Source organism: Phascolarctos cinereus, unplaced genomic scaffold (genome assembly GCF_003287225.1).
Source record: "Phascolarctos cinereus isolate Bilbo 61053 unplaced genomic scaffold, phaCin_HiC Scaffold_9;HRSCAF=440, whole genome shotgun sequence".
Taxonomy (NCBI): domain Eukaryota; kingdom Metazoa; phylum Chordata; class Mammalia; order Diprotodontia; family Phascolarctidae; genus Phascolarctos; species Phascolarctos cinereus.
Window position 1 is genome coordinate 250183548 of NW_027556402.1, and position 23327 is coordinate 250206874.

Here is a 23327-nt window from a genome sequence, read left to right on the forward strand (position 1 = left end):
TCACCTAGAGAAAAAACTTCTTATCTGATAAAAACTGCTGGGAAAACTAGAAAGCTGTCTGGCTGAAGTTAGGCTTAGGCCAAGATGTTACACCATTTCCCACAATAAGTGAATTTGTCCTTTTGTTGTTGAGTCATTTTTCATTGTCTGACTCTTCATGACACCTTTTCGGGTTTTCTTGGCAAAGATAGTGGAGTAGTTTACCATTTCCTCTGCCAGTTCATTTTACAGATGTGCTGAGGCAAACAAGGTTAAATGCCCAGGGTCACCCAGCTGCTATGTCTCTGAATTCTGATTTGAACTCAAGTCTTTCTCACTCCAGGACCAGTGCTCTATCAACTGTGCCACCTAGCTGCCTAGTGTATATGTGACCTTAATATTAAAAATCACCCATTAAAAAAATTGGAAGACAAACAGATCATATAGCCCACAAGGCTATAGATGTATTCTTAAGCAAATAACAGAAAGGAGGTGATTACAGAAGATAATGCAGATGCCTTTGATTACACAAAGCTGAAAAGCTTTTGCACAGACAAAATTAATACACCTATGATGAGAAGGGAACCAGTTGGATGGGGAAAAAAATTTTTGTATCACATTGCTCTGATAAGAGATTGGTATCCAAGATTATTCATCTATATGCCTGTGTGTAACATACATATATGTGTATATAGATATAGATATAGATATGTATGTATACATGGATGTGTGTGTGTGTGTGTGTGTGTGTAAAATGGCCATTTGCCAAAAATAAGAAAAATATAAGTCAAAACAACTCTGAGGCTTCACCTCATACCATACAAATTGGGAAAGATAATCAACAAAATGTCAATACTCAATGTTGGAGGGACTATGGGTTGATAGGCAGATTAGGAAATTGTTGGTAAAGCTATGAAATGGTACAATGATTTCAAAATGTGATTTGGAATTAGGCAAATAATATGATTAAAATTTCCCTACCCTTTGAAGCAGAGACTCCTTTACTAGGCTTATTCCCCAAGGAAAGCATTGATAAGAAGAAAATCATTGTAAACATCAAAATATTTACAACAGATTCTAGGAAATAATAAAAAATTGGAAACAAAATAGATGTCCATCAAATGGGAATGGCTAAAAGAATTGTGGTATCTGAATGCAATGGAGTATTATTGTGCTATAAGAAACATGTATCTGGAGGGAGAAGATTTCTAAGCTATTAGTACTGGACAAAGTTGAGGTTTGGGGGTGCTGGGACTACAAAATAGCAATACGTGGGTCCTGCCTGAATGAATTCAATCCAAGCCTTCTTTCAGCCAAAGACAAGGTTTATTAGAACACTGATTGAGGTGAGCAAGATTCTTAGAGAGTCTGCGCAATTGGCTAGATTTTAAGAATCTAAGCACTTAATGGTGTCCAAGACGGATCTTATACACAGAAAGACTGTAGGAGGGTTCTAATAGTGGCCAAGTAGTCTGGGGTAACTGGAAGGTAACATAGAAGGACCTGGAACTCTAGGGACTCAGACCACATGGCCAAGAGAGACTGAGGTCTGAATAGAATCAAGGTTTGGAGGTCTAGGGTGGGGCCAGGTGCAGACAATGAAAAGGCAGTTAATTAACTGGGAAGGGTTGATGCCTCAGATGAAAGTCAGACTTGACCATGTGGGGAAAGGAGAAAACTCAAGGAGAGTTGTTGGAGGGGTGTTTCCAGGGCCTATGCCCCATAGCTCAAGAGGCAGTAGCTTTCCTTCCTTTAAACATAGGTTGGATACCTTGTTGGGAATGTTGGGAGTGGAGATATCTTTTGGGTTATTAGTTAGATTATAAGACCAAATTCTTTTGTACCTTGATTCTGATTCTAAATTATATGAATTTATTCATTTAAAAATAAACTTAGAAGAAAAAATAACAAAAAGAAGAAAACTCAAATCTTAGGAGTTTTTATACTCAGGCCTATCAAAGTGAATAAGGACCTTTATTTCCATTATTTAAAAAATGTTTAAGGGGCAGCTAGGTGGCACAGTGGATAGAGCACTGGCCCTGGAGTCAGGAGGATCTGAGTTCAAATCTGACCTCAGACACACAACACTCACTAGCCGTGTGACTCTGGGCAAGTCACTGAACCACAATTGCCTCACCAAAAAAAAAAAAAGTTTAGATTTCATGACATAATGGAAGAGGGTTGGACTGCATTCAAGGCAGTTACTCAGTGGACAAAAATGTGTTAAGTTTTTACTATGTGTCAATCACTATGAAAGATCCTGTCTGTGTCTGTCTGTGTGACCATGTGTAATTAAATTCTTTGTTCTCCCACTTAACTCTCTAAGAGTATCCATTAGGCAAGAGTTTACCAATTTGCATCAGTAGAGGGAGTATACCACCTCTCTCCATTTGGCACTGTCCTTCAAACACAAAAGGTTAGGGAGAGTAATAGGTGATATTCTACTGGACTTTTGGTTTTAATATTTTATTCATTTTCAGCTTAAATACAAAAAGAGGAAAAAAAGAATATTTCCATATATATAGCAGAACATAAAGGGAAGACAACATAAAACTATGAATTTTCATTTCAGACTGTTTACTTTAAAAAAAAACTATGTAAAAAGGAGTACACATTGTTTTCAATGCTATCCTGCTTTTCTGCGCTTCCTTCAGTTTTCTTTTGTTCTCTGCCATACACTTTTTATTTATATTATAAATATTTTTTATTTTATATCCTATTTATATTTTCTTTCCCTCCCTGCCCCATCCTAGAGAAGGCTACAATTAAACACAAATATATATGCACATACACATACACATATATATATACATACACGTGTGTAAAACCATGCTATGTATCTATTTATCAGTTCTTTCTCTGGAGTTGGACAGCATCTTCCTTCACTGATGCTTTGTAGTTGGTTTGAGTATTTTTGTAAGTCAACATGAGTTAGTCATTCAAAGTTGTTCTTAGGACAATACTTCTGTTACTATGTATAATGCTCTCTTAAAATGTACTGCTTATTTCCCTTTTCATTATTTCATGTAAGTCTTTCCATGTTACTTTTCCTAAAATCAACCAGCTCATCATTTATTGTAGAACAATAGTATTACACCACAAACATATACCACAACATTTTTAACCATTCACCAACTGAATTCCCCATTTATCTTTTTAGCCAATCTGATAGCTGTAAGATAACATCTCAAAGTTGTTTTAATTTCCATTTCTCTAATCAATAATTATTTAAAGCACTATTTCATATGACTATATACCTATGTAATTTTATTTCTTTATTGAAAGAATTTTTGAAATTGAAGGTTTTTATTGAAAAATTGCCTGTTCATAACCTTTGACCATTTATCAGTTGTGGAACAACTCATATGATTATAAATTGACAAAAATAATTTTATGTGCTATAGAAATGAGACCTTTATCTGAAAGACTTCTTATGAAAAAATTCCCTAATTTTCTGCTTTCCTTCTAATCTTGGCTATGTTATTTTTATTTGCACAAAACCTGTTTAATTTAAGAGAAATTATCCATTTTAAACCTCAAAATTCTATCTCTTGTTTGTTCATAAATTGTTCTCCTATCCATAAGTCTAATAGGAAATATGTTCCATGTCCTAATTTTCTTGTGATATCTAACTTTATATATACATATATATGTGTATACACACACATATATGTATGTATGTATGTATGTATGTATGTATGTATGTATGTCATGTATCAATTTTGACCTTATTTTGGTAAATGGCTTAAGGTATTGGTCTATGCCCAAATTCTGTCACACTGCTTTCCAGTTTTCCCAACAATTTTGACCAAATAATGAATTCTTATTCCCAAAACTTAAATCTTATTGTATATCTACCTTGTTCCACCAGTCCACCTTTCTGTTTCTTAACTAGTACCAGATAGTTTTGATATTTACTGCTTTATAATATATTTTAAAATCTGGTACTGCTAAACTGCCTTCCCTTGCATTTTTTTTCATTACTATCTTTGAACTGCTTGACCATTTGTTCTTCCAAATGAATATTATTTTTTTTTCTAAATCAGTAAAATAACATTTAATAATATTTTGGGATGTCACTGAATAAATACTTAGGTTAGGTAAAATTTTCATTTTTATTATATTGGTTTTGACTACCCATGAAAAGGGATATTTTTTTCCAATGACTTAAATCTACCTTTATTTGTATAAAGAATAAGTTTTATATTATGTTCATGTAGTTCATGGATCTGTTCTGGCAGGTATACTCTCAGGTGTGTTACACTGTCCACAGTTATTTTAAGTGGGGTAGCTCATGCTATCTCTTCTTGCAAGGTTTTATTGGGGATATCTAAAAAAACTGATGGTTTATGTGGGTTTATTTTATATACTACTACTTTGCTAAAATTATTAATTGGTTCAACTAACTTTTAATTGTATCTAGAATTTTCCAAATATATTTTCATATTGTCTGCAAAAAGAGAGGTTTTTTAACCTCATTTACTATTCTAGTTCCTTCAATTTATTTTTCTTCTCATTTCTTTTGCTAGTATTTCTAAAACAATATTGAATAATATTTATGACACATAGTGTAGTTTCTCAGTTTATCTTTTGATATCAAATCCATTTTAGCTTTAACTTTGTCTAAGATCATGATTGCTACCCCTGCCTTTTATTTTTTACATCAGCTGAAGCATAATGAATTCCACTCCAGCCCTTTATTTCAACTCTCAGTGTACCTCTTGTGTTTATTGCATTTCTTATAAGCAACATAAGGTTTTTAATCAACTCTGCTATTTCCATTTTATGGGAAAATTCATCCCATTCACATTCATAGGTATTACTAGTTGAGTATTTCCATTCATATTTTCCATATTACTAGTTGAGTATTTCCATTCGTATTCATATATTTCCTCACTATCCTTCTCCCACTACTTACCCTATCCCTCCTCACAGGTCTAATTTATTTTTAGTCACTACCTTGCTCTCCTATGCATTAATCTACCTGCCCATCTTATTCTGTACCCCTACCTACTACTTTAATCTACCTACCCCCTTTAAAGTACCTAACCTATCCTCTCTCCCCTTCTAATTCTCTATCTCTGCACTCTTCTAGCAGTCCCTCCCTTATCTTATTCTCTCACCCTCTTATTTCTTCATAGATTTGGAAGATTTTTATACTCTTCTAGCTGTATATGTTGTTCCCTCTTTAATTCACTTCTGATGAAAGTAAACTTCTAGCACTACCAGTATTCCACCCCACTTACTCCTTCTGTGTCACTTCTTCCTTTCATACCTCATTTGTATGAGATAATTGCTCTTTTTGACTTTTCCCTACCTAGTTTTCTTTTATAGAATCACCAGCCTTAATCATTCTTTCAAAACACCCATGTAATGGTGACAGTCTTAAGACTACTGATAACATTTTCACATCTAGGAAGTAAACAGTTTGATTTTCTACTAGCATTTTCAGCAAAACATTGAGCATGATAATACAGTGATGATAACATTCCTGCCCAAGTCAGCTTGCCCAATTCAAAAGAAAATGGAAGACTTATAAAGGCTGATGTGTTCAACACATTATAACTTTCTGTGGTAAAGGAATTTTGTTAAAGCTCCTGTGGAAAGATAAACAGATATTAAATCTTCAAAAGTATCTTCAACTAAGATTTTAAGTATAAAAACATCCAGTTTCTCCAAATTTCTAAAAATTATGGATCAGTCAGATACTGGTAGCCAGTGAGGGGAGATGTTTTCCAAATTCAGGAAGGAAAGAGAGAAGTTGCCACCTATGATGAATTGATAATAAAGGCTGCATCAGCCTAGGAGAGGATATATTTGAAAGATCATAGTGTAGAAGAAAAATCATTGAATGCTTTTCTCCCTAGCTGAAAAAGGTGCCTAATGAAGACTTTGTCTGACTCACAATTTTCCTGAATGCACCACTGACTTCCTTATTCCTCAGGCTATACACCAGAGGATTCAACATAGAATGACCATGGTGTAGAACACTGAAGCCATTTTGTCTGTGTTCATGGAATGCCTGGAGCTAGGTTGTAAGTACATGAAGATGATTGTCCCATAGAATATGGACACAGCTGTGAGATGGGAAGCACAGGTAGAGAAGGCTTTCTGGCAGCCCTCAGCTGAGCGCATCCTCAAAATGGCAATGAAAATTAAAAAATAGGATTTCAAGATGAAAAAAAGGGCAAAGAACACATTGAATCCTACAGCAAAGAAAATAACCACTTCGTTGACATATGAGACAGCATAGAGAGAACCAAGAGAGGTGGAACATCACAGAAAAAGTGATGGATCATGTTGGACTTGCAAAGGGAGAGGCTGAAGATGTTTCCTGTGTGAATGGAGGCAAAAAGAAAACCACATATATGGGAACTAGTGGCCAGAGAAGCACACACACTGGTTGTCATGGTGGTGGTGTAATGGAGGGCTTACATACAGCAGCCTGGCGATCATAAGCCATAGCAGCCAGGAGATAACTTTCAGTAGTGGCAAAGTACACAAAGAAAAACATTTGTGCAGCACATCCATTATAGGAGATGGTTTTGTCCCCTGGGAGGAATCCAGCCATCACTTTAAGAGTAATGGCTGAAGAGTAGCCCAGATCCACCAGAGAGAGGTTACTGAGGAAAAAGTACATAGGTGTATGGAGACAAGAGTCCCACAATATCAGAAATACCAGGCCCAGGTTCCCTACTAGACCTACGAGGTAAATGACAGTGAATATGAAGAAGAGGGGGACCTAAAGGTCAGGGGAATCTGTTAATCCCACAAGGATGAACTCCTTCACCTGTGAACAATTCTCCATAAATGACTGGTAGGGATTTGGATGATTCACCTGGAGTAAGGGAAACATAAAAACACAGACTAAATCATGGTATTTATAATTCTTTTGTGAAGGTTATAAAATCATATTTTGTATAAAATGAAACTATAAAATTTTGTTATATAAAAATTGGGGTGTTTTGATGTATGGCAAATTAACATCATACTAATGTTGCAATTGTGATTTTTTTGGCACACATGATAATAAGTCCCCTTATATTCATTAAGATCATTACTGAACAGGTCTTCAACCTCCACAACTCCCATGACCTTCATCTTTACTCTGCATCAGTCACATATATTGTGCCCATACTATTGAATTGATCATCGCTCCAGCTCCATGACCCAGAATTCTGAAATTCCTCTTGAACGCATTCTACTACCTTTCCATTACATATTACCTTTCCTCTCTCTAAATTTACTCCTAATCATAAACACCAGTTTCTACACCCTTACCATGTTTCCTATTTTGTTTCCCCTACTGTGGCCTCACTCTTCCCCCTTCACAGGGTTGAATCAATGATTGACTGCTTCAGTGATAGTCCTTCAGCTACCCTGGAGTTCCTTGCTCTGTTGCTTTTCACCAAGACATTCCAACTTAGAATTATGCTCACTGTGTACCTTTAATGCTGCCACAGATCTAGGGCAGAACAAGGTCCATAAATATGTTGAGTGGGTTCTCCATACAACCATGTTATTCTCTTATCATTTGAAATCTCCCTGGTCCAAAAGAACCCAGTTCTTCTTCCCCCATTAACTGTCTAACAAATCTTCCCCTTGCATCAGCAGAGAGAGATGTCATCACTTCTTGGTTGCTTTCATTTCCCTACTCAACGTCCAAATCTCTCTTCATTTTTTCCCTTTTTTCTTTCTGCTTTGTCCCTAACTTAGAGGAAGAGGTGGATTTACTCACTGCCAAAGTTAATTTCTCTATGTGTGGTCTTCTTCTCATCTCCTCCTATCTCCTCCAAAAATACTAATAGATAGGATTTAGATAGCACTATTAGATCAGGAAACTGATGTGTTAATATTACCTCATTTGATCTTCCCAAGAAACCAGGAATGTACGTGAAGTACCCCTTTTACAGAGGGTCACCTAATAAGTGCATGAGGCACAATCTGTACTCAAGTTTCTCTAACTCCAAGTTCCATACTATGTCCATTTGAAAGCTTCCAAGCATCCAACCCCTCCATCATTATTGTAGTTTATTTTTATTTTATTCTTTTACAATTTCTCATGCCCTGTTATTTACAATAATGCCTATATTCTCTATCTTAAATTCTAAGACACTGATCACCTGTATGACCCTGGACAAGTCACTTAACATCTCTCTGCCTCAGTTTCCTCATCTCTAAAATGGAGGTAATAACAGCACCTACCTCACAGGGCTATTGTGAGAATCAAATGAGATTTTCAAAAGTGCAGTGCTTTGTGAACCTTCAAGTTCCCAATAAATACTAGCTACCATTATCATCTATTTGAATGTAATAACATCAAACATTATGAAAGTGGCAGTTGCAAATCTATGATTTTGAATCCTCTACCTCCTCATAGCTTGAAGACAAGGATACTATTTTTCATTCATGCAGCAATTCAGTGGAACCTGTCCCTAGTATTCTAATAGCTGAGACCTACCTGGGCCCTTTGAGATGGTGACAAGACTCCAAGACAGAGGACTTATTAAGTACCTTCACCTAAGGTTGTCTTCTCTTAGATGTTTAATCCAAAGGGAAGAGAAGAGGATTTGGAGAAACTGTGCCTGGCATCTGGTGCTAAAAGCTCAGAGTTTTCCACATCATGGGCTGTTGTCCTCAGCCACTGTTACTTCTTGGATCTTGCTGACAGGAAGGTCATGAGATGAATTAAAGCAATGTTTCTGATCTTATTAATAAATGAAGGATGACAACAACCAAAGTCAGACTTGTCCAATGGACTTTGGTCCAAATTGATACATAAAAGGCTCTCTGTGGCTTTTTGTCACAAACTTGCAGTAGGGTTTTACAAGAATGAGCATATTGGTGCTCTTAAGGGACAAAGGCTCCTTGGAGGACACCCATAGCTACTTGGTGTGCACCTCTGAAAAGCACATAACAGCCTACCCAGGTCTGTGGCGACCCAATCACAATTACTAAGAGAAGTCATCAGTGTATTCAGATGTTGTTGTCAAGACTTCTCCATGGTACACAGAGATCATGGTTGCTCTCAAAAGACAAGAGATCAAGGCCATGAGCCCATTAGGCCTAGACCTGAAGGAGCCATGACCTGGATGACAGGAAAATAGGTGGGGAATGAAACTAGTCCCCCAGGAGCCAGGAACAACACCTTCTAATAGTGCAGTTTCCATTCATTTGCTTCTGCAGAAAAGTGTCTAACAGGTGAGGGATGATGTATCCAGAAATATAGGGGTTTAATAGGTAAGAAAAAAGAAAAGAAATAAAAAAACAAGTGAATAATTTTTAAAATTCACAAAAAACAGCAGAAGGAATTTCAAAAGGGTACACAGGCAAGTTGTATAATTTTACAATTTATTAAATATAATGAAGGCTTAAAAGTATACATATTGAAAATTAACAGCTTCATTGTGATTTTCTTCTATTATCTGTGTATTGAAATGACCATGTCTGCTAATGTTTACTGAGTTTATAATAAAAAAAAAAACAAAACACAAACTGAAAGAAAGAGGGAAAACTTACCTGCATATGTTCCAAATAGCCAGTCCCCAAATAAGCAAGCTATGTGCCAGGTGGAAAATGAGGACATAGTATAGCATCCTTTCTTCATTCTGTCTACTTCATTCTTTAGTAGTTTCCTTAATCCAACCACCCAAGCCTCAGAGAGAGTCACCGCCCTTGCTGAAAATAGTCTCTGAGTTATCTCGTTATGCCTAAAAATAATAGGTCAGTCAGTTCTAAGGCCAAGGACTCTGAATTCTAGTAGTCTCATTGGATTTTGATCAGATGAAAGGTCATTCCACTTTTCCTCATTCTACCCTCTGCCCTTAACCTGCCTGGCTCTTTCATAAGAGCCAAGTTCAAGCCATATTTCTGATAAGGAGTAGAACCAGAATTTGGACCAATATCATCTCATCCTAATTAAATGTTTCAAAGCATGATACAGTCCAGATTTTTAAACTTTCTTAAACTCTTTTCCCTACTAGTTTAAGGGTTGCTATCTCATTTTATTACTAGAAGTCCTATCAAATTGTTCTGTGATATAAGTAGTTTAAAATGTATGGGTCATATAATGTTAGATATAGAAAATACTATTTAATTCTGCTTCATATTTTTAAGTGAGTCACTGATGTCAAGAGAGGGAAAGGAACCTCAAAGATCAATTGGTAGAACCAGTATAATAACAGATTTGCTAACTCTCAGATCAATGGTATTTTCACCATGCCAAAAAAGACTTAAAGAGTTTCAGAATCAGAGTACCTTATTATTTGATTTTAATCCTAATTTTACAGATGAGGAAACTAATGCTGATATATTGACTGAACTAGAGTTAAATAGATAGTAAATGTCTAGGGCAAAGTTGGAACTCATTTTTTCTTGACTCCACCTCCTTTTCTCTATTCACTCTACCAATTGAGAGTAGACTGTAGAGTTGAGTTGGAAAGAGCTCGAGCTAAACTTGGAAGGAGCCATGGGTCTCCAAAAATCAGTTCCACCTGGCTTCTGTTAAATTTTCAATGTGAATATTTATACTTAGAAAGCTATCAAATGCTACAAATCAGGCTTAATTATTGTATTATTGAGGTCAGTCCTGGCAAGGCGAAGACACACCTCTTCCTCTGAAATAAGGGCAAAAGACAAGAAAATAGAGGATAAAGAAGAGTTGTAGGGGGCATAGAATTGGGGAAAGAGGAAGCCTAATAATATCTAGATCTGCTCAGATGGAGTGGGGAAGTGACATAACAAATCTTAAGAGACAGAAATATTTTTTAATCTCTTTTGGAGTGTGTGACAGCATTAATTATGGAAGAAAAAAAGATTGATTTGGGACACTGAGGGTTCAAATTAGATGCAATCTAAGATAGATTTGTAATGAGTTCAGTCAGTGTAGCTATGTGATGTTCAATAGCACATTAGTAGAACCACAAAAGGTTGAATATAGATGTAACCCAAGACTTGAGAAAGGACAAAGCGGTATGTGATTCTATGGTAACTCATGAGGTAAGGCTGAATCAGTCAACCACAGGGTCAGATCTATGAAGGGAAAGGAGATTGGGTACAATAGGAGAGGTGCACTTTAAAAACAGGGAGGTCTGTAGAATTGATATTTGTAGTAAGGAATATATCTAGGCTGAGAAGGAATGAGGTAGAATATGTTATGGAAAGATTGAAGGCTGTGGGCAGAGAGGAATTTTAAGAGTTCTAGTAGATGGAGTTGGAACACTTAAGAATGGTGGTCCAATAAGAGATATGTCTGTCACTTTACATAGCTAGAGATAGCTAGGTGGTGTAGTGGATAGGGTACTGGGCTTGCAGTCAGGAAGACTCATCTTCCTGAGTTCAAAGCTGGCCTCAGACCCTTACTAGCTGTGTTACTCTGAGCAGATCACTTAATCCTGTTTGCCTCAGTTCCTCATGTGTAAAATGAGCTGGAGAAAGAAATAGCAAACCACTCCAGTACCTTTGCCAAGAAAACCCCAAATGGAGTCACGAAGAGTTGATACAACTGAAGCGACTGAACAACAACATACGTGGCCACGCTGCTGTGGCCTACGAATGCCTCCCATGAACCCCTCCATTATAACACCATCAAGACACCCAGGGTGGTTCCTATGTCTATGGTTTTCTTAGTCACTCCATTCACACAGGAAACACTGTCAGCCTAGACTTCTGCAGTTCCAATGTGATCTGTCACTTTTTCTGTGCTATTTTAGCCCTCCTGGCACTCCTGTTCTTACACATACAACAATGAATTAGTTGTCATCTTCCTTTGAAGGATTCCATATCTTTTTGACCCTTTTCAGCTTGATATCCTACTTATTCATCTTTGTTGCCATTCTGAGGATGGAAGCCAAAGGTTGAGAGTAAGCATTCTCTACCTGTGTTTCCCACTTCACAGCAGTATCCTTATTCTATGGGACAATAATCTTTATGTATTTAAAACCTGACTCTAATCATTCCACAGGTTCGAAGTGACTTCAGGGTTCTACACCATGGTCATCCCCAAGCTGAATCTTTCAGTCAACAGCTTAAGGAACAAGGAGATCAACTGTGCTCATAGAAAGTTGTTGAAGGGACAAAGGCTTCATTAGGCCTCTCCTACTTCATAAAATCTCATAAGTATTTTCTTACCTTCTTTGATCTTTAAGGCCCACCCCCATTTTACTTCCAATGAAGGAGTGCTGAATTTTCCCACTACATTCTGAAAATGGGAAACTTCAGCCTTCATTGGTTTTAAGCATCTGATTTGGAGATATACCGTTTTTAGAAATGAGGGGAAGCTGAGTTTTTCCTCAGAATTCTGCTCCTCCACTGAAGACACTTTCTGAAGTTTTATCAATAATCATTTTATCTTTTCAAAAGGAATTTAATGAAATTTGCATAGCAGAAAGAGATGTGCATGATATGCTCTGGTAGAAATAGCCTTGTGTGTCTGTCGTTTGCTCTTTTTATGACCCTGGGCAGGTCACTGTTAAGTGACTTAGGGGACATATATAATCCTTGAATTCTTTTTTTTTTTTTGCTTTTAAGCAATTGGGGTTAAGTGACTTGCCCAGGGTCACACAGCTAGTAAGTGTCGAGTGTTTGGTCTGAGGCCAGATTTGAACTCAGGTCCTCCTGACTTCAGGGCCCGTGCTCTATCCACTGCACCACCTAGCTGCCCCCAATCCTTGAATTCTTTACAATGCTCCTGAAGAATCCAATAGAAAATCATGCTATTATTCTCCCTAAGTCTTGCATTTGGGGATGGAGGATTGCAAAGGGGTTTGTGTATAGACTGCCTAATGTGACAACTCTCTCTAGTGATGTAGATTGGGAACTTCTGACTAATTTGTATTTCTAGAATATTGCCTGTGGTGAGCTGAGAGATTAAATTAATTACACATGGTTGCACAGCCAGTCATAGAGGGGACTAAGCATAGGGCCCGGTGCATAATTAGAACTTTAAAAATGATTATTTATTGTTGGGCTACCTTGCAAGCATTCTTTTGTCCATTTTGCCTTGTGGTCTCAACTTTTGCACAATGGGAAAAGGTCATTTCAGCTAGGAAGGCTTCTGTACACAAAAATCCAAAGCTTTTCTGTGTGTTTTCACTTTTTCTAGCTTGTATTTATTGATACATTTGCTATCATATAATATTAGAATCACAGAATTCAAATCAGAGGGTACCTCAGTAGCCATATGGTATAACCTTTACCAAAAATAAATTCCCACTGTAACATTCCTGAGTTATTCAGCCTTTGCTTAATGACTTCCAAGGATATCAGGAAACTACTTTCTTTCAAGAAAACTGATTCCAATTTGAAGTTTGTCCCCCTCCAATATCTAGCCTAAATGTGCCCCTTTATATCTTCTATAGATTGTTCTTGGTCCTGTCTCTTGGTATTCTCCACATAAGGGCTTTTCAAATTCTTGAAGACAGCTATCATGTTATCCACACTCCCCCCCAAAAAAATCTTCCCTTCTTCAATGTCCATTATAAATTGATTTTTACATATTACAAGGAAGCAGGCCCAGCATCACCCTAGTGGCCTTCCCTTGAATTCCCTTCAGCTTGATAATGTTCTCCTTATACTGTAGCACCAAGAACTGACAATCCAATCCTATATGGAGATTCTTCATTCACTTCTTCCTTGTTATATTTTCATGTCAGTTTAATTAAAGGAGAGTCAGCACTCTTTTCTCACTTTGCCGTGATCAGATTGGCACTCTATAACTAATTCTATTTTGTTCTCTTTTCCATAGAAATCTAGAGATTTCTACTCAGAAAGTCATGTAGCACTGAGATTGTGGCACCTGGTACAGTGCTTCCACAATAGTAGGTGCTTAATATTCGTTGAGTGATTGATTTGATTTTTCTTTTAATTCATGTAGTGAAATTCTTCATCTCAAGGGAACACTATTGTGTTTATTTAAGCAAAAGGAGTCATTGCGCCATAATGGAAAGTAGTCTAAATCATCAATAAAAATCTTAATAACTGCAAGCTCATTAAGAGTGCTTATTTGTTATAAATGTAACAGAGTGTGTGGTAACAACGTCTGTCCTCTAAGAATAGTCAGGACCATGGACAGAAGATTAATCAGGACTATGCATCTGCGCAATATCCCACCAACTGCTCAAATGTTACCTTCCTACCTACTGAAATAGAAAAATGATATTTTCTATTTTTTTTTTGGCCTAATTGCACCATCTGTCTTGCCAAAATCTTTTCTTTCCTTCATGGTCTGTTATGTTAATTCAAAACTTCTACTCTCACATCATTAACTTGGAAGATTTATCTATTAGTTATAAATGAGAGGATTCTGGGAAGATAACATAAAAAGGCAGGAACAAATATGTAGCTCATTGGTAGCCCATTTTTCTTTTGTTATTCTCATCCATTGCTATTTCATGGAATTCTATGCAAGTAAAGTCAATAACAGGACTATGGCATAGAAGAAGTATTTCCAGGTTACAAAAAAAAAGGAAAATGGGCTACCAATTGACCATATATTTGACCCACTCAAGTCCAAATGTAGTCAAATTATGCTTTCAATATCTAGAGGCCCAGGAATTGGGCTATACAGACATATTTGTGTAGGTGCTCTTAGGGGAAATTTGCTCCTGTGAGATCATCCACAGCTCCTCAATCTGCTGACTGTATGACATGGAATTATACATCCTAATGCTTAGGGACACAGTCCTAATATCTGAGGGAAGGCATCAGGATATTCAGCAATAGTTGTCAGGGTTTTTCCATTGTACATAGAAGACATGACTTCTCTCAGAGAAGTAAAGAAATAAAGAATATGCGCTCATTAGGAAGCAACAAGTTGAGCCACCAGGTGTGCAAAAGGGACAGTCAGGGAATGAGACAACCATTCATAGCCCAGATAATGTGATTTTCCGCAATGCAACTTGATTTATTTGGCCTTTATGAAAAGAAAGGTCTGTATGCATACTTCCCATGTAATCGTTAGCCAAAAATGTGAGGCATGTGCAAGGTGGAAGATGAAGGAGCAGCACAGCTTCCTTTTATCTGCCCAGCATATGTCTCAAAGCAGTTTCCCCAATGCTGAGCCACTCAAACCTCAGAGAGACCCTCCACCCCTGCTGTTAGCAGTCTTGAGAAGGGTTGGGATGGTGTATAGGGACTATTATTCATTCCCACTTCCGTTTCTCAAACCAGTTGGCTTCTCTAAATTTCTTAATCCCTAGCTTTCAACATTGAATTTCATAATTAGAGGTTCCCAACATTTGCAATGATCTCAGAGACTGTTAGTTCTAGCCCATACTTGAACAAGAATTCCATCCTCGGTGTTCACAACAATTCAGCATCTGCATGAAATTCTTCAATGAGGGAAAAAACAGTTCTTCCTGAGGTAGCTGATTCCACTTTGGGACTGATCTATTTAATATTTCCTTCCTAAATAGCTTACTTAAATCACTCTCCAGAATGAGGTATCGATGGATGACCCTAGTTAGAGGTGTCACCTGCTGCCTCACTTTGGGAAAAGATACTTTTCTGGTTCTTTTTCATGTTGCTTCTAATTCCTTATTCATGTAAACCTTGTGTATTTATAGTTAAAATGAAGGGTTTTCATTTAAATATGTCAAATTAAAGGAGCAATTGCCTTCGACATTGGAAAGCAGATCTTATTCTTTTGCAATGCCCCAGTTAGTCTCAATAATGAATCTGAAAAGGCATCTAGAACAGCTATCCTCAAAGTGTAATCTGGAAATTCTTGGGGGCCCCTGAGAACCTTTCAAGGGGTTTGAAATATTGAACTTATTTTCACTAGGATACCACGAAATTCAAATTTATGGTATGGAAAATGTCAGTAGATATAACTCACACAAACAAAAGCTTTTGGGGGTCCTCAATAATTTTTAAGAGTGTAAAGGAGCCTTAAGACCAAAAAGCTTGAGAATCACTTATCTAGAACATCCCTTCTGTCACTAACAGCAGAGGACCTGTAAAGATTGTGTAGCTGTGAGCAGGGCTAAATGTGTATTATCTATCAAATCCCAGCCACTGGCAGAGTCTGATCTGGGAGTCATGTGGAGCAAGTCCACAGAATCATGAGCAGCATCTGCAAAATGTGGCAGTTCCCACAGAGACATGTTCTTGTTTGTCCTTCATTCTCAAAGAGGATTGTGGGTCCTGAAAGAGGACCATCACCTCAAAGAGGGAGGTGATGCCATGACATGTGAGTGAATTTGATTTAAGTGAGGAAGGGCTGTGCAAGATCACCAGCCTCACCTTCTTCTATGGAGCCATCTGGGTCCAGTGGCAAGATATAGAGCAGGAGATGGAGATGATCTTGTGTGCAGTGGAAGACCTTGGACTTTTTTTAAAAAATAATTAATTTATTTATTTTTAGTTTTGAGCATTCACTTCCATAAGATTTTGAGTGTAAAATTTTCTTCCCCTCCTTCTCCTCCCCGCCCAAGACAGTGTGCAATCTGATATAGTCTGTACTCACACATTCATGTTAAACATATTTTCCTTTTAGTCACGATGTAAAGAAGTTAGAACTAATAGGAGAAATCACAAGAATGCAGCAATAAAACAAAACAACAAAGGAAAAGGAAAGCATGCTTCCATCTACATTCAAACTCCATAGTTCTTTCTCTGGATATGGATAGCATTTTCCATCATGAGTCTATTGGAGTCATCTTGGATCCTTGCATTGCTGAGAAGAGCCAAGTCTATCAAAGTCATTCATCCCATAATGTGACTGCTACTGTATACAATGTTCCCCTAGTTCTGCTCATTTCACTCATCATCAGTTTATATAAGTCTTTCAAGGTTTTTCTGAAGTCCTCCTGCTCATTATTTTTTATAGCACAATACATTTATATCATCAATTACATTCATATACCATAACTTGTTCAGTCATCCCCCAATTGATGGGTGTCAATTTCCAGTTTTTGGCCACCAAAATGAGAGTTGCTATAAATATTTTTGTACATGTGGGTCCTTTTCCCATTTTTATGATCTCTTTGGGATACAGACCTAGAAGTGGTGTTGCTGGGTCAAAGGGTATGCACAATTTTATACTCCTTTGGGTATCTTTCCAAATTGCTCTCCAGAATGGCTGGATCAGTTCACAACCCCACCAAAATTGCATTAGCCTTCCAATTTTCCCACATCTTCTCCAACATTTATCATTACCCTATTTTGTCGTATTAGCCAATCTGATAGGTGTGATGTGGTACCTCAGAGTCATTTTGATTTGGATTTTTCTAATCAATAGTGATTTTGAACATTTTTTCATATGACTACAGATAGCTTTAATTTCTTCCTCTGAAAACTGCCTGTTCATATCCTTCAACCATTTATCAGTTGGAGAATGACTTGTATTCTTATAAATTGGACTCCGTTCTCCATATATTTTAGAAATGAGGTCTTTATCAGAGACACTGGTTGTAAAAATGCTTTCCCAGTTTTCTGCTTCCCTCCTAATCTTGGATGCATTGGCTTTGTTTGTGCAAAAACTTTTCAATTTAATGTAATCAGAGTGATCCATTTTGCATTTCATAATGTTCTCTATCTCTTGTTTAATCATAATTTTTTCCCTTCTCCACAGATCTGAAAGGTAAACTATTCCTTGTTCTCCTAGTTTGCTTATAGTATCGATCTTTATATTTAAATCCTGTGCCCATTTTGACTTTATCCTGGTATAGGGTATCAGATGTTGGTCTATGCCCAGTTTCTGCCATGCTATTTTCCAGTTTTCTCAGCAGTTTTTGTTAAATAGTGATTTCTTATCCAGAAGCTGGGGCCTTTGGGTTTATCAAACACTAGATACTATAGTCATTGACTACTGTGTCTTGCATACCTAACCTATTCCACTGATCCATCACTCTATTTCTTAACCAGTACCAAGTAGTTTTGAAGATTGCTGCTTTATAATACAATTTAAGATCTGGTACAGCTAGGCCACCTTCCCTTGCATTTCTTTTCATTAGTTCCCTTGATATTCTGGACCTTTCGTTTTTCCAGATGAATTTTGTTGTTTTTTTTTTCTAGCTCTATAAAATAATTTTTGGTAGTTTGATTGGTATGGTGCTGAATAAGTAAATTAGCTTACGTAGAGTTGTCATTTTTTATTATATTAGGTTGGCCTACCCATGAGCAACTGATATTTTTCCAAATGTTTAGATCTGACTTTATTTGTGTGAAGAGTATTTTGTAACTGTGTTCATAAGAGCTTGGCCTTTTTAAGCTAAGGTCTTTAACAGGTATCAATTTGACTGAGGCAACACCCATTCAGTGAGGTAGAGAATAGCCTCTTTTACCTAGTTCAAAAAAAAATCAAACTGTGAGAGGAAGACCTCAAGGCTTCTGGCCAAAACAGAAATAATTGCTATTTACATTCACTTTGAGCCAATCAGGGCCTAAACAAGTTCCAAGTAGGGCTTGGCCTGGGACCTATTGTTGGCCAATCAATGATAGCCACAGTGATCGGGTTTAAGGTGTGATCCTTAAAAGCTCAAGTGATAGTTTCTGACAGCTTTCTCCCTTTCTCAGCATTTCTGATATGTATGTATGTATGTATAGATATATGTATAGATAGATATATCTGCATATACACATATATGCACATACATACATGCATATGCATATACATATGTACATGCCTGTAGGTGTACACATATACATTCCCATGCAAACGTACATACATATACATATATTTCCTTTGACTTCCCTCATACAGTAACTAGAGGGCAGATCTTGGAGTCAGGAAGACTTGCATTCATATCTTACCTCAGACATTTACTGTGTGACGCTGGGCAAGTCATTTAACATCTCTTTGCTTCAATTTTCTCATCTATAAAATGGAGATAATAGCATATACCTCACAGAGGTGTTGTAAAGATAAAATAGTTAACATTTGTAAAGTGTTTTGTGTACCTTAAAGTGATATATAAATGCTAGAGAAAGACTACTACTACCGCCACTACTACCACTACTACTATTTAAGAGAAATCACAGTTCAGAGGCATCAGTATTCACCTGGTGTCAGGAGAATCATGGTAGTGGCACTAGCTGTGTGATTGTGAGCAAGTTTTTTCACCTCTCCAACCCTCAGTGAGCTGAGCTGTAAAATGGAGGTTATACTATCTCTAGTATTTGACTAATAAGGGTGTTGTGAGATTAAATAAGGAATACACATAAAACAAAATATTAATTTGTCATTCACTTGAGCTTTCCAATTTGAATTTCATCCCTCAGTTCTGATAGCATTGTAATCTCACTTCTGAGAGTATCATAATCCTGTCTTTTTTTAATGCTCTAACCTCCAGTTCTTAAAAATCAATTTTTCACTCAAAAACTTGATCTCATCTGTCTTTATCTGATCCATCCTTCCTTTGCCATGTTGAATAAATTCCTGTTCTTAACTTGTGCCTGGTCTATATATCCCATTATTGGCTCCCACCACTCATCTAAGTCCTTGAATTCTGAGCCATTTCAAAGACTGATCGTTTTAGGTCTGAAAACAATTACCTTAATTTCATTTATAGTAAAAAGTGCATCCTACAAATTAATGATCTTTAGATTGACACAACACCCTGAGGAAAAAAGGAAAATATGTGATCAAGTAGGTGGGGTAATTGGCAGAAAAACAGAACGAATCCTCCTATATAAGGGCCTAGGGCAGAAAGGCACTAGTGGGTGAACTATTGCATTAATAAGAAGCTTTCCCTGTCCATTGTCCTGATTGTTCATAGAGGATAGGCACTGTTAAAACATGTTATGTTCCATTTACAATAAATTAATAAATTTTAAAAGTTCACATGGTATTGAGCATTTAATGATAATCTACATAATTTTCTGCCATGCTACAATGATGCTTTTGTTAAAGCAAATATAGTAAAGTTCTCCTGAAAAGATGAAGTCCATTACTTAAAAGAATCAAAATCACAAAACATTAAACAAATCAATAAACCAAACAAAAGCATCTATTAAGCACCTACTTTGTATCAAGAATTGTGGTAGGCAATAAGGGTACTAATGCACACAAATCTAACATCATCTGGGTTTTTATATAAAAATCTATAGATTCTTGTGGGGGAGAGGAGGGACTCAATTTAGGTGTAAGTCATTAATCTGATATCTGCAAAGTTAAAGAGGATGTTTTATCTCCTCCAATCAGACTAACTTTAAAAAGAGAAGAAGAAAGGCATGGAGAAAGAATCTCCACCTAGGACAGCGTTGTATTCAGTTCTTGGTGTAACAGGACATTGATAAGCTGAAGAGAATCTAAAGGAAAGCAACTATTGAAGTCAGAGTAATAAGGCAAATTAAGGTTTTATATCAAAAAGAACTTACTAGTCACTGGAGTTGAATCAAAAGAAAATGGGTCTCAAAAGTCAGGGACTTCCTTCTCCTTAGATGATTCCTTGTCAAAAACATTACAGTGGTTATTCCATTTGGGTATGTGTAAGACTATATGGTCACTGAGGTAATTTCCAACTTTCAAGTTTATTGATTCTGTTGTTCTAATTCTAAGTTATAGTGAATTTCTTAATTAATGAAACTATAGAACACAACCTCCCCCCCAAAAAAATTGAGATGTATTTGTATAGAAGCACAGGTGATTTAAGATCTTTATTTTCACTTTACAAAGACTTGAGACTGAGCAAAATAATGAACAAGAATACAATTATAAATTACTCAGGGGTTTCCACTCTGCATCAATAGAGGAAGTTACCCCATTGGGAATTCTATATGTCTATTCCCTTCCAAGTCAGAATGCTGACACCATTCCCAAATGCAAAAGCTCACAAAGGAAAAGTTTTGTTTTCTACCAGGATTTTCAGAAACCTTTTGAGTTGACTATTGCAGTGATTATGATCCCTAAGTCACTTAACAGTGACTTGCCCAAATCATGCAGAGTGCAAATGGCAGACTCATAAGGGCTATTTCCATTAAATCATATCATACCTCTTGCTGTTGTCAGAGTTTTTTAAAGCTCCTTTAAAAAGATCAACAGACTTTTTTTTTTATTTCAAAGAGTATCATCAACTGAGGGCTGGAGTTGTGAGGAAACATTTAAATTCCCCAAATTTCTAAAAACGGCAGATGACAATCAAATGTTGGAAACCAACTAGAGCAAATACTCCCAATGTTCAGTATGGATAGAAAGAATTTAGGTCCCTTGAGTCATCGGATATAATGAGGGTATGAGAATTAGAGATATTTTAAAAATTGAAATAAGGGAGAAAAATCCCTATGGGGTTCTTTCTTTAATTAAAATTAGAGGCTTAATTAAGACTTTGTACCCTCAACAACTTTCCTAAAAGCACTCTTAACTTCCTTATTCCTCAAGCTGTAAATGAGAGGGTTTAGCATGGGGATGACCATGGAGTAAAACACTGATGCCATTTTGTCTGTGTCCATGGAATGATTAGAACTGGGTTGTAAATACATGAAGATGATCGTCCCATAGAATATAGACACTGCTGTGAGGTGAGAGGCACAGGTGGAGAAGGCTTTCTGGCGGCCCTCAGCTGAGCGCATTCTCAAAATGGCAATGAAGATGAATAAATAGGATAACAATATAATGAAAATGCAAAAAAGACATTGAACCCCACAACAAAGAAAACCACTAATTCAGTGATGTGTGTGTCAGAGCAGGAGAGAGCCAAGAGTGGGGGAATATCACAGAAAAAGTGAGGAATCAAATTGGAACTGCAGAAGTGGAGGCTGAAGGTGTCTCCTGTGTGAATGGAAGAGTTCAGAAAACCACAGAGATAAGAGCCAACTACTAGACCAGCACACACACTAGATGTCATGCTGGTGGTGTAATGGAGGGGCTTACACACAGCTACCTGGCGATCATAAGCCATAGCAGCCAGGAGATAACTTTCAACAGTGGCAAATGCCACAAAGAAGAACATTTGTGCAGCACAACCATTGTAGGAGATGATTTTGTTGCCTGTGAGGAACCCAGCCATCACTTTAGGAGTAACGGCTGTCGAGTAGCCAAAATCTACCAGAGAGAGGTTACTGAGGAAAAAGTACATAGGTGTGTGGAGACGAGAGTCCCAAGAGATAACCACCACCATTCCCAGGTTCCCCACCAGAGTGATGAGGTAGATGACCGTGAACATTATGAAGAAGGCAACCTGAAGCTCTGAGGCATCTGTTAATCCCACAAGGATGAACTCTTTCACCTCTGAGCCATTCTCCATAGATATCTTTAGGGATTTTGTGAACTACCTGGGTCAAGAGAAAAATATATAATAAATCATGATCAGTGATCAATATTTTGTGAGATGTATAGAATCTTTTTTAATTAGGAAATGGAACTTCTACTACATAAAAATTGTGGGTTTTTTTTAATGTGGGTTAAACTTAATATAATAATACCAGTGTTATAATTGTGGTTTTGTAACACATAGACTAAGAGGCAAAATCCATTATACTTTTTAAGCTTATTAATGAGCTTACATTTCTGAGCAGTTTCTTAACCTTCTTTACCTCATCTTCTTTGCCTCACACTTCATCCTCATTACACCTCAACCACGCATGGACATAGCCTTACCCTTTATTTGACCAGCATTCATAATTGTTCCAACTCTGAGGCAAAACTGAAATCTCTTGGATTATAATATCCTGTCTTTCCATTATATATTCCGCTTCACCCATTTTCAACCTAGATTTACTCCTCACCAGTAGTCCTTATTCAATATTCCAAAACTATTTTGTCTTGTATGACCTTCTATGCCACTTCATTTCCCCTTCATCTTATTGGAAATAGATGCCATCCCCCTTGAGCAGCCAGCTCTTCTTTATTATTCCCTTTTGTTATTCCCCTTCCTCTCCTCCTTTGCCCCTATTTCAAATAAGGGGATAAAGACAAAATTAACTTCTCCAATTGTGCTCTTCATCTTATATAATCATCATCATCATCATCATCATCATTCACATAGCACCTTAAAGTTTGCAAAGGCCTTACAAATCTTATCTCATTGTATCTTCATAATATCCCTGAGTGCTATTGTTATACTCATTTTCTACAGGAACAAACTGAGGCAGCAAAGGTTAAATGACATGCTCACTATCACACACCACGTTAAGTGTCTGAGGCCAGATTTGAACTGAGGTGTTCCTAACTTTGGGCCTAGCTCTTTATCCACTGGAATACCTTGATGCCTCTGAGAATTTGCCCCCTCAATCTTTCCATCTCTTTATTTTATTTTCATCCTCTCTTTGTTTGCTTCCTCCTTCCCTGCTATTTACAATAGTTCCAACTCATTCAGTCTAAAAAAACAAAAACGAAAACACAAACTTCACTTGACTCTGCCATCTACTAAAACTATTGTCCCATTAGTTTCCTCTTTTTCACTGAGAAA

At 37.0% G+C, this 23327-nt stretch overlaps 2 pseudogenes; both read right to left on the reverse strand.

Moving 5' to 3' along the window:
• Window positions 1-5804: 5804 nt before the first annotated feature.
• LOC110200755 (olfactory receptor 5B12-like) lies at window positions 5805-6787 on the reverse strand (annotated as a pseudogene).
• Window positions 6788-21237: 14450 nt separating this feature from the next.
• Window positions 21238-22181, reverse strand: LOC110200699 (olfactory receptor 5B12-like; annotated as a pseudogene).
• Between the last annotated feature and the right edge of the window lie 1146 nt (window positions 22182-23327).